Consider the following 9,682-nt stretch of genomic DNA (forward strand, 5'->3'; position numbering starts at 1 on the left):
GCCTGCCGATGTAGGGGACACGGGTTCGTGCCCCGGTCTGGGAAGATCCCACATGCCACGGAGCGGCTGGGCCCCTGGGCCATGGCCGCTGAGTCTGCACGTCCGGAGCCTGTGCTCCGCAACGGGAGAGGCCACAGCAGTGAGAGGCCCGCGTACCGCCAAAAAAGAAAACAAACAAACAAACAACCACAGAGATTCCTAATAAGCTCAGATATGCATAGGGAGAACAGAAAAGTTTAACAACTAAAACAATTCCCAGTTTCCGAGGCATGTGCGCAGTGCCAAGCAAAGAGATACTCATTCAGACCTTGTGTGTGGATGTTTTATTACATTGTCTAAAACAGAAACTTGACTTGTCTGATTCAGGGTAGAAGCCAAATGACCACCAACAGAGATATCTTCAGAGGAGATGTGTGATGTGCATTAGCTTTCTAAAAAACAATCCAAAACAACCCATGCTGAGAACCACTGTCACACACCCACGGCTGACTTCCACAGGAAATGAGGGAAAAGTTAATTCTGCATGATGCACAGAGATAAAGGCACCTCCTGCTCCACAGGACAAGTCTGGTTGCAAACCCCACTGGACCGCTGGGCTTCTATAAGAGACAACAGTTTCTACTTGCCATCATCCTTCGCTAGCTCTGCTTCCTCTTTTCCACCAAAATGTGCAGCTGCTGAGGCCCAGAGTCAATAGTGACAAGGGCAGACGCCAAGAACAACAGCAGCAAAACTATGTTAATGATGCTCTCGATACTGCCAGTTCTTCAATTCCGTTCAATTATCTGTACCTTTTCTCCTGATTTCCATCACTTCAGGGCGTTATTTATCAAGTGCTCCATAATTAATCAGGCACCAAGCTTGACTGTGCTAATGAGACTCTATTTACAGCACCCCTCCCCCAAGCTGTTCTCCACCGGAATCCTCATTCCTACTGTATAAAGCCTCCTTCTCCTTTTCCTTCCTACAGTGGCCTTGGGGCTTTTGAAAAGATCCCAACAACCAGAAGAGCTCCTCCTGACAGTGCTAAGGAGAATTAACATATAAACAATGCCAGCTCCCCACTAGTTACCCATCATTACTCACCTAAAGATAGGAACTTGCTCTGTTCCTAGTGAGTGACTCATAAATCCAGTCTCATTCCTCCGTTCCCATTTTCTCCATCCCACCCTACTTTAAGTTCTGTCTCTAATTCACAGTTCTATCACTATCCCCCTTATGTTTTTATTCACCTTTGGGCTATTTTCTTTTCTTTGCCATTTCCTCATGCTCACATATTTGCAATTCTTCTGTTTTTCCCTTCCTTTTAGTTCACCTATATAGATAGTATTTTTCATTCTTTCTAGGTGAAAATCTTTGAAGATTTGTAATTCTTCTTTCTCAGTTCTTTGTAAAAGTTTTCCTGCATTTCATGTTTTTTTTTTTTTTTTTGGTAATGTTCTCTCAACAAAACAAAATATCTTTCCCATCTTTTAATTCTGTCTATAAGGCACTCTCTATCTTTAACTCCTTCTTCCGGCTAGACTAGCCATGAATTGAGGGTGCTGGTTTAGACAGAGCTGTCCCCTACATCAGGCTAGGGCTCCTCCAGTTAGCCTCTGCCTCAGCCTCTGAAGACAGAATACCTCTCCTGAACACACAACCATCAAGAATAGTCTGAACAGGAATTACAGTCAGGTCCTGCTCTCCCATTTTTTTTTTTAGGTGCTCTCAGAACTCTTAAAGCTGATAGAAAAAGCTACTCAAATATCACTTTTTTACTCTGTTTCTTTATTGTTGAATTTAAAAAGTCACTCTCCCTAAATTTCAGAGATTGACTCTGAGTACAGTCATCTCATAAGAAACAGTAGCTGAGACAAAAAAAGTGATGAGCTCAGTCTAAAGTCACCTAATAGTTAAGTGATATAGTGAAGACTTCAATCACATTCTCTTGAATCCAACTTCAAAGGCTTTTTAATTACATTCTAGAAGTCCACTACCTGGATAGGTTAAACTGACCCTAAGCCTCATGTCAGCGCTTAAGCTTTCTCCCTTCCAAATTATCAAATGGAGTCCCATTTAGGAAATTTAGAAGAAAGGGAGTTTTAGTTCTTTCTACCAATGTACATGCTAAAAAAAAAAAAAAAAAAAAAAAAAAGTGGCCACTGGTTTATGAACCAAACCATGCCCAAGAACAGCCTACTGCAGACCTAACATATTCCTGTCTTCCAGAGTCTCTATAACTCCAATACTGAAACCATATTTAAACAAAAATACACATGGGAAAAAGAAATCATTCCAAAATTATCATTTTCATACTTCATTTTGATTATGGTTTAGTTATAAGTTAGTGATGCTCTGGATGTTAATTTATTTTTTTTACCTCATCAACTACTTTTCTTAAGATTGGAATCTTTCTATTTGTAGTTTTTTAAGGAACCTCCATACTGGTCTCCATAGTGGCTGAACCAATTCACATTCCCACCAGCACTGCAAGAGTGTAATCCCACTATTGGGCATATACCCTGAGAAAACCATAATTCAAGAAGAGTCATGTACCAAAATGTTCATTGCAGCTCTATTTACAATAGCCCGGAGATGGAAACAACCTAAGTGTCCATCATCAGATGAATGGATAAAGAAGATGTGGCACATATGTACAATGGAATATTACTCAGCCATAAAAAGAAACGAAATTGAGCTATTTGTAATGAGGTGGATAGACCTAGAGTCTGTCATACAGAGTGAAGTAAGTCAGAAAGAGGAAGACAAATACCGTATGCTAACACATATATATGGAATTTAAGAAAAAACAATGCCATGAAGAACCTAGGGGTAAGAGAGGAATAAAGACACAGACCTACTAGAGAATGGACTTGAGGATATGGGGAGGTGGAAGGGTAAGCTGTGACAAAGCGAGAGAGAGGCATGGACATATATACACTACCAAACATAAAATAGATAGCTAGTGGGAAGCAGCTGCATAGCACAGGGAGATCAGCTCTGTGCTTTGTGACCAACTGGATGGGTGGGATAGGGAGGGTGGGAGGGAGGGAGACGCAAGAGGGAAGAGATATGGGAACATATGTATATGTATAACTGATTCACTTTGTTATAAAGCAGAAACTAACACACCATTGTAAAGCAATTATACTCCAATAAAGATGTTTAAAAAAAAAATTGGAACCTTTCTAAGCATGAACCTAAATAAAACTAAAAACAAAATAAAAGATATATTATTGATTTTTTTTTTTTTTTTTTCTGGATCCAGTGAGGCATCTCTCTATGGATATAAGCAGACAACTGAAGTATCTTAGGAAGAGGAACACTCGGGTCAAATCTCCTAGATGAAAATAAATGTAGATTATTGAATCAAAGCCTTCTATTCTAATATAGTTCAATTATTCACATTTCTTTCTTATGATTAACACCTTTTGAATCCTACTTAAGGATTCTTTACCTTAAAGATATTCTATTGTTTTGCCATTCTCACTTAGATCTACGCTCCATCTGGAACAGATTTTTGATTATGATGGAAAATATATTTGGCAAAAAATTCATATCCAAACATGATATTATTCCTACAAACTAGTAAAAAATGGCAGATAACTCAATAGAAAGATGGGCATGTAATTTTTACACTTTAAAAAGAGAATGTCCAACTATTGATAACCCACGAAAAAGTGCTCAAATTCTCTAGTTATCAGAGGAATTAAAATGGTCACAAGGTGACCATAAACCATCCACCAAGATGTCTAAAATAAAAGACAGATACTTCAAATGTTGACAAGGGCATGGAGCAGTTGATCTTATTATACATGTTGATGGGAGTGGATAATAGTATAATCTCTTTGAAAAACCGGCAGTAAATTTCAACATATATATATACCCTCTGACTCAGAAATGCTACTCATTTTCCAGTGGGAATGCATACATATATATAACAAAATACATGTACAAGAAAGTTCATAGTAACTCTATTCATAATAATTCATAAGTGGAAACAACCTAAATGTATGTCTACAGTAGAACAAATATAACACGATATATTTATATGCTAAAATATAGAGCAGTAATATATACAGCTACACGGATGAGTCTTACAAAACATTGAGCAACAGAATTCAAAGACAAAAAAAGTGTGCATATCATATGATCCCATGTATATAAATTTCAGAAGCAGGCAAAAAAAATCTATGGTGCTACCTAGAGCTTATCCTTGGGGGTAGGACACTGCAACATGTGGGCAAGGGCATGGCATAGCTTCTGGAGAATGACAGTGCTCTACTTTTTGACCTGGACGATAGGAATACAAGTCTACAGTTGTAATTTATGAACTTCTTTGTCTCTATTTTACATCAATAAAAGTTACTTAAACTAAAAAAAAATAATAATAATAAAATACATATTTCACTCTGGCCTTAGTGAAAATAAATGTACAGGAGGAAAGATGTTTCATCAGAAAGTGGTTCTAGTATTATTCTTTGAAGCCTAAAGAAAAAGAGGAAGAAAAAATATTAGAATCACAAGCCAGTATTTTTTGTGAACACCTACTATGTGTACATCCATGAATAATAAAGTAAAAAACAGACAATCTCAAGGGAAAGAGAGGATCAAGACAGCCTTTTGAGGCTGAGACAGAATCTACCAAAGGAAAAAAAAATTAACAGAAATAGAGAAATACAAGTGGACATTAATTTGTGACTACTGTATGGAACACTGGCCAATTGAGGTGCAAGCAACAGATGCAGTAGAAACATACATTTAACAGAATGGGACTAGAGAAAGTAGTGATGTCAAGATATGGATCTTGAATCTGGAAATCACCTGAAGAAAAGATAAGAGAGAAAAGATACTCAAGGAAACAACTGAAGACTAAGTGGCTAAGAACCAAACTTGAAATATGTAGACACGTAGTAGGTAAAGCACGCTAGGACTGGAGGAGGCCGAAAGACAGTAAGAGAACATGAAGGGTAAAGTACGTAACCATAGAAGCCGGAGTAAAAGCAGTCATTAGAACTGTACGTAAACATCCTGTCTCTCCTTTTGAGTATAAGGTAGCATCGTTTCCTGCCCACTTTGAAGTTAGGAGTGACCAGGTGATTTGACTTGTTCAATAAAATGTGAACGGCTTTAATGTGTGTCGCTTATGGATAGAAGCTTTCATGAGCAGTACAGGGCTTGCCGAAATCCTTTCTTCCTGCTATAGTGACAGTGGAGATTATGAAGATGATGATATGGATCCTCCATCAGCCTGGGTTCTGGATTGATTATAATATGCAGAGTGCTCCAATCTCTAGCTCATAGTGCACACACAGCATGAGTGCAAGGAAAACTAAGCGTTCTTTTTCTTTTTTTTTTTTCTTTTTTTTTTTTTGCGATATGCAGGCCTCTCACTACTCTGGCCTCTCCCGTTGCGGAGCACAGGCTCTGGAGGCGCAGGCTCAGCGGCCATGGCTCACGGGCCCAGCCACTCCGCGGCATGTGGGATCCTCCCGGACCGGGGCACGAACCCGTGTCCCCTGCAACGGCAGGCGGACTCTCAACCACTGCGCCACCAGGGAAGCCCCCCAAACTAAGCATTCTTATACCCCTGTCTTTTGGACCTCACCTGCCCTATAAAACCTCAAACAGAGATCAATTCTACAATCTTTTCTGTTTCTACATTCAGATGGCTGAGCAATACTAGGAAGAATCAGTACTCACACTGCTACAAATCCTCAATCAGCAAAATCAGTGGGGTCTCAACAATTCTTTTATCTGAACTCAGACAGTTCCTTCTCCCATTTCCACAACAACTTTGCCAAACCTTAATCATTCTCCTCTAGACCCCATGCAGTCTCAGCAGAGCATCTGGTCTCCTGAATCAACACAAGCACTAAGGCTGTAAGATATATTCTTCTGTATTTTTCCACTTGCCCCCTTCTACTAACTTAAATTCACCCATACTCATCCTTATCCTCTTTCTTTCAGTCTTCTAGAATGAGGTATCCTTATTACTGATTAAGCACTCCCTTTACCTAAACCATTTAGTACTGCCTCTTCTGGTACTTTACCCCACTATACAGACCTTCTCTTCCCATCACTTTCAGTTTGTTACTCTTAACTGATTCCTTCCCCATTTGTTCTATGAGTGTGTCATAAACCCTGGCTTGAAATTAAATCTTCCTCTAGCTTTCATCTAATCTCCATCTCATTCACAGAAAAGAAGTAGGCTCACTCCTAAACCCACTATTATTGTTCATCTACCATTCTACTGCAAACTATTCTCACCAGAATCACTAAAGACCAAATGACTGCCCATTAGATGTACATAATTAAACCTCTCTCTTATTCTTGGTTATAGTTAAAACTGCTGACTTCTTTCTTATTGAAATTCTCTGGTCTCTTGGTGTCTGACTCTTCATTATCCTTGTTCTCCATGCACCACTGTCCATTCACTCTCCTTTTCTGTCACAGACAGCTCTTCCTCCAGACAAGCTTGACATGTTGATGATCTCTAGAGTTCCCTCCTTGGCCCACTGTTCTCACTCTGCACAATCACCCCCAATGATTTCATTTGTCCACATGATTTCAACATTTCCAGTATGCTGATAACTTCTAAACCTAAATCTCTTGTTTCAGATCTCTTCCTTGAGATTGAAATCCATAACCACCTAATATTCCGTAGAGACCTCAAAGATAGTATGTCCGAACCTGAAATAATTTTTTCTTCCTAAACCCATTCCTCTTCTCTTATTCTCTAAATTAATGGAATTACCATCTAGCCATTGACCCAAGAAAAAAATCCAAGAGTCATTCCAGTTTTTACCAAGTTTGCCAGGATATATGTTACCCTGCATTTTCTTCTTAGGGCCTTACTGTTTCAGTGCATGCTAGCCTGATTTGCTACTGCAAATCTCTCCTTCAGTTCTGATGGACGACTTTGCTGAGTAGAACATTCTTGGTTGGCAGTTTTTTTTTCCTTTCAGCACTTTGACTATATCCATCCCATTCCCTCCTGACCTGCAAGGTTTCTGCTGAAAAATCTGCTGATAGGCTTATAGGGGTCCCCTTGTATGTCACAAGTTGCTTTTCTCTTGCTGCTTTAAGATCTACTCTTTAACTTTTGACAATTTAATTGTCTAGATATGGGTCTCTTTTGATTCCTCTTTTTTGGTACATTTTGGGCTTCCTAGATCTGGAAGCCATGTTAGGGAAGTTCTCAGCCATTGTTTCTTGAATATGTTTTCTGCCTTCTTTTCTCTCTCTCTTCTCCTTCTGAGCCCTCTATAATGTATATATTGGTCCACCTAATGATGGCCCATTAGTCACTTAAGCTATCTTCACACTTGAATTTTTTTCTTCTTACTCGTCTGATTAGATGAGTTCTACTGCCCTGTCTTGAAGTTCACTGACCTTTTCTTCCACATGACCTAGTCTGTTGTTGAATCCTTCTATTGAAATTTTCAATTCAGATCTTGCATTCTTTAGCCCTACGATTTCTGTTTGATACTTTAAAAATATTTTCTATTACTTTGTTGAAATTCTTACTTCGTTTCTGATTGATCTCCTGACCTCAGTGAACTTTGTGACCATTATTTTGAACTCCCCAGTGGGCAAATCACTTATTTCTGATTCACTAAGATTGGTTGCTGGGATTTATCTTGCTATTTCATTAGAACATATTCTCCCATTTCTTCATTTTCTTTGATTCCATGTGTTGGTTTCTGTGCATTAGATAAAACAGTCACCTCTCCCAGTCTTGAAAGACTGATGGCATGTAGGAGATGAACCTGTTTAATCGGCCAAGCGCAAGCTCCTGGTTGCCTCTCAAACCTTTGATTGTCTAATCCACTGTCTTTATTATTAATGGCTTCCAGTAGTTGGGGATGTGCCAAGACCCATCTGTGTCCCAAAGAATGGAAAATGTCCATATACCTGTCCAGTCTTTATGAGGATTGCTAATTGCCTGCCCCTTCAGCTTTCCGATACTGGCTAATTGGAAGCCCAACTTTCTGGCAGCAGCTGAGAAAGTCAGAATGTTAGATAGGCAGTCTAGCCCCTATCAGGGAAAAGCCATGAGCTGGAGTTTTGGCTTAGTCACTCTGTGCTAAGCCGAAGGGAACAGTCATTGAGAGAGTTTGTGTTCCCAAACAGAACAACGACTTTGTTTTGTGTGGTCCTGGCAATTGAATGCCAAGCCTCATCAGCCCCCAGAGCTAGGTGATATGGGAGCCAATTCCTTGGGCAGTAGCCATAACAGTTGGAGTGCTACATATGATAACAAGCTCCTTCCAGGGGGAAGCTGGCAACTTGGTCTCATTGTTGGAGTGAGCTGGTAGGGCAAAGTTCCTACCAGCCCTTTCAGGATCCTGGGAGGACTGTAGTCAGCATCTAGATGAAAGCTGCTTAGAAGCTGGACCCTCAGGCAGTAGCTGGGAAGTTATGCAGTCAGACCCCTTCCAGGCAGAAACTGGGAGACAGTGTTTTGCCTACTCCCTCTGGGCTGAGCCTGGGTGTATAGCCATGGGGAGTGCTCCTGCACCATTTAAAACCTGCTTTGTTTGCTATAATACTGTTAGACTTGTGAATGTAAGCCTCACTGACTTTCACAACTAGATGATTTGGGGGCCCATCCCTCAGGTGGTAGCTTTAAAAGCTGGGGTGCTAGACATGTGATTCGAACTCTTCACTCCTCAGGTAGTAGCTGGGAGTCGGTGGTTCCCTCCTGATTATATGGTGTTATGCCAAAGATGGGGTTTATGGTGAGCATGTAGCTACCCATTCTGATGTGGATATTCTCCATTGCCTAATATATAGGAGTAACTCAATTAGTACCTGTTTTTCTCTTAGAGGGAAATGCTCCATTCAAAGCTGTATATTCAGTGTGTCCATGGAAGGAGGGAAATTCAGGAGCCTTCTATGTGATCATCTGGGTCTAGAGTCTCCCTGGGGTGGGATAATATTAAAGCATATGTTCTATACTGCCTTCCAAAGTTCCACAGAAGGATTAAGTACCAGTTACCCATAGTGGTAATTTGCTTGAAAATGTGCCCTTTATTGGCCAAATTTCCTTCCTTATTTTACCTCCCCATTTCCCTGCTGGCATTTTCTCCGTCTCCAAACTACACTACTTTTGCTTCCATTCTCATCTTGTGGTCCACTTCTAAAAAAAACCCAAACCAAGACACGAACACTTATTTGACCACATAGTCAAAGACTTGATTTGAGTTGGTAACTTTGTCTAGACTCTATCCATGTTATTTCCAACCTGGCTTACACCTTTTGCATCTCTTACCTAGACTTTTCCAAAGGCCCCTTCTTCATGTCTTTGTTTCTAAATCCCACCTACCTTAAATCCATCCTCTACACTGGTCAAAGAGTAAGGTCTTTAAAAAGCAGATCTACCTGGGTCAACTCCTTAACTGAAAACTTTCAGAGTCTTCCATCATCGACAAGGCAAAGCTCAAGCTTCTGAGCACGGAATGTAAGATCCATCATGACTTGGTTCCACTAGTTTTTAGCCTCATTTTTCCTACCTCTCATGTTACATTCCAGTAACACCAGTTAAAATGTACTCTCACCCGTCTCCTAATGTATGTGTATAGATAACTAGATCTCACCTCTGTCCTACCCTTTTTAGAAAGCTTCTTTTCCCCTCCTTAACCTACGTGAAGACTACCACCCTTTACATCTCAGCTCAACATATCCTCATCCAAAA

Source organism: Neophocaena asiaeorientalis, unplaced genomic scaffold, assembly GCF_003031525.2.
Source record: "Neophocaena asiaeorientalis asiaeorientalis breed wild unplaced genomic scaffold, Neophocaena_asiaeorientalis_V1.1 scaffold153, whole genome shotgun sequence".
Classification (NCBI taxonomy): Eukaryota; Metazoa; Chordata; class Mammalia; order Artiodactyla; family Phocoenidae; genus Neophocaena; species Neophocaena asiaeorientalis.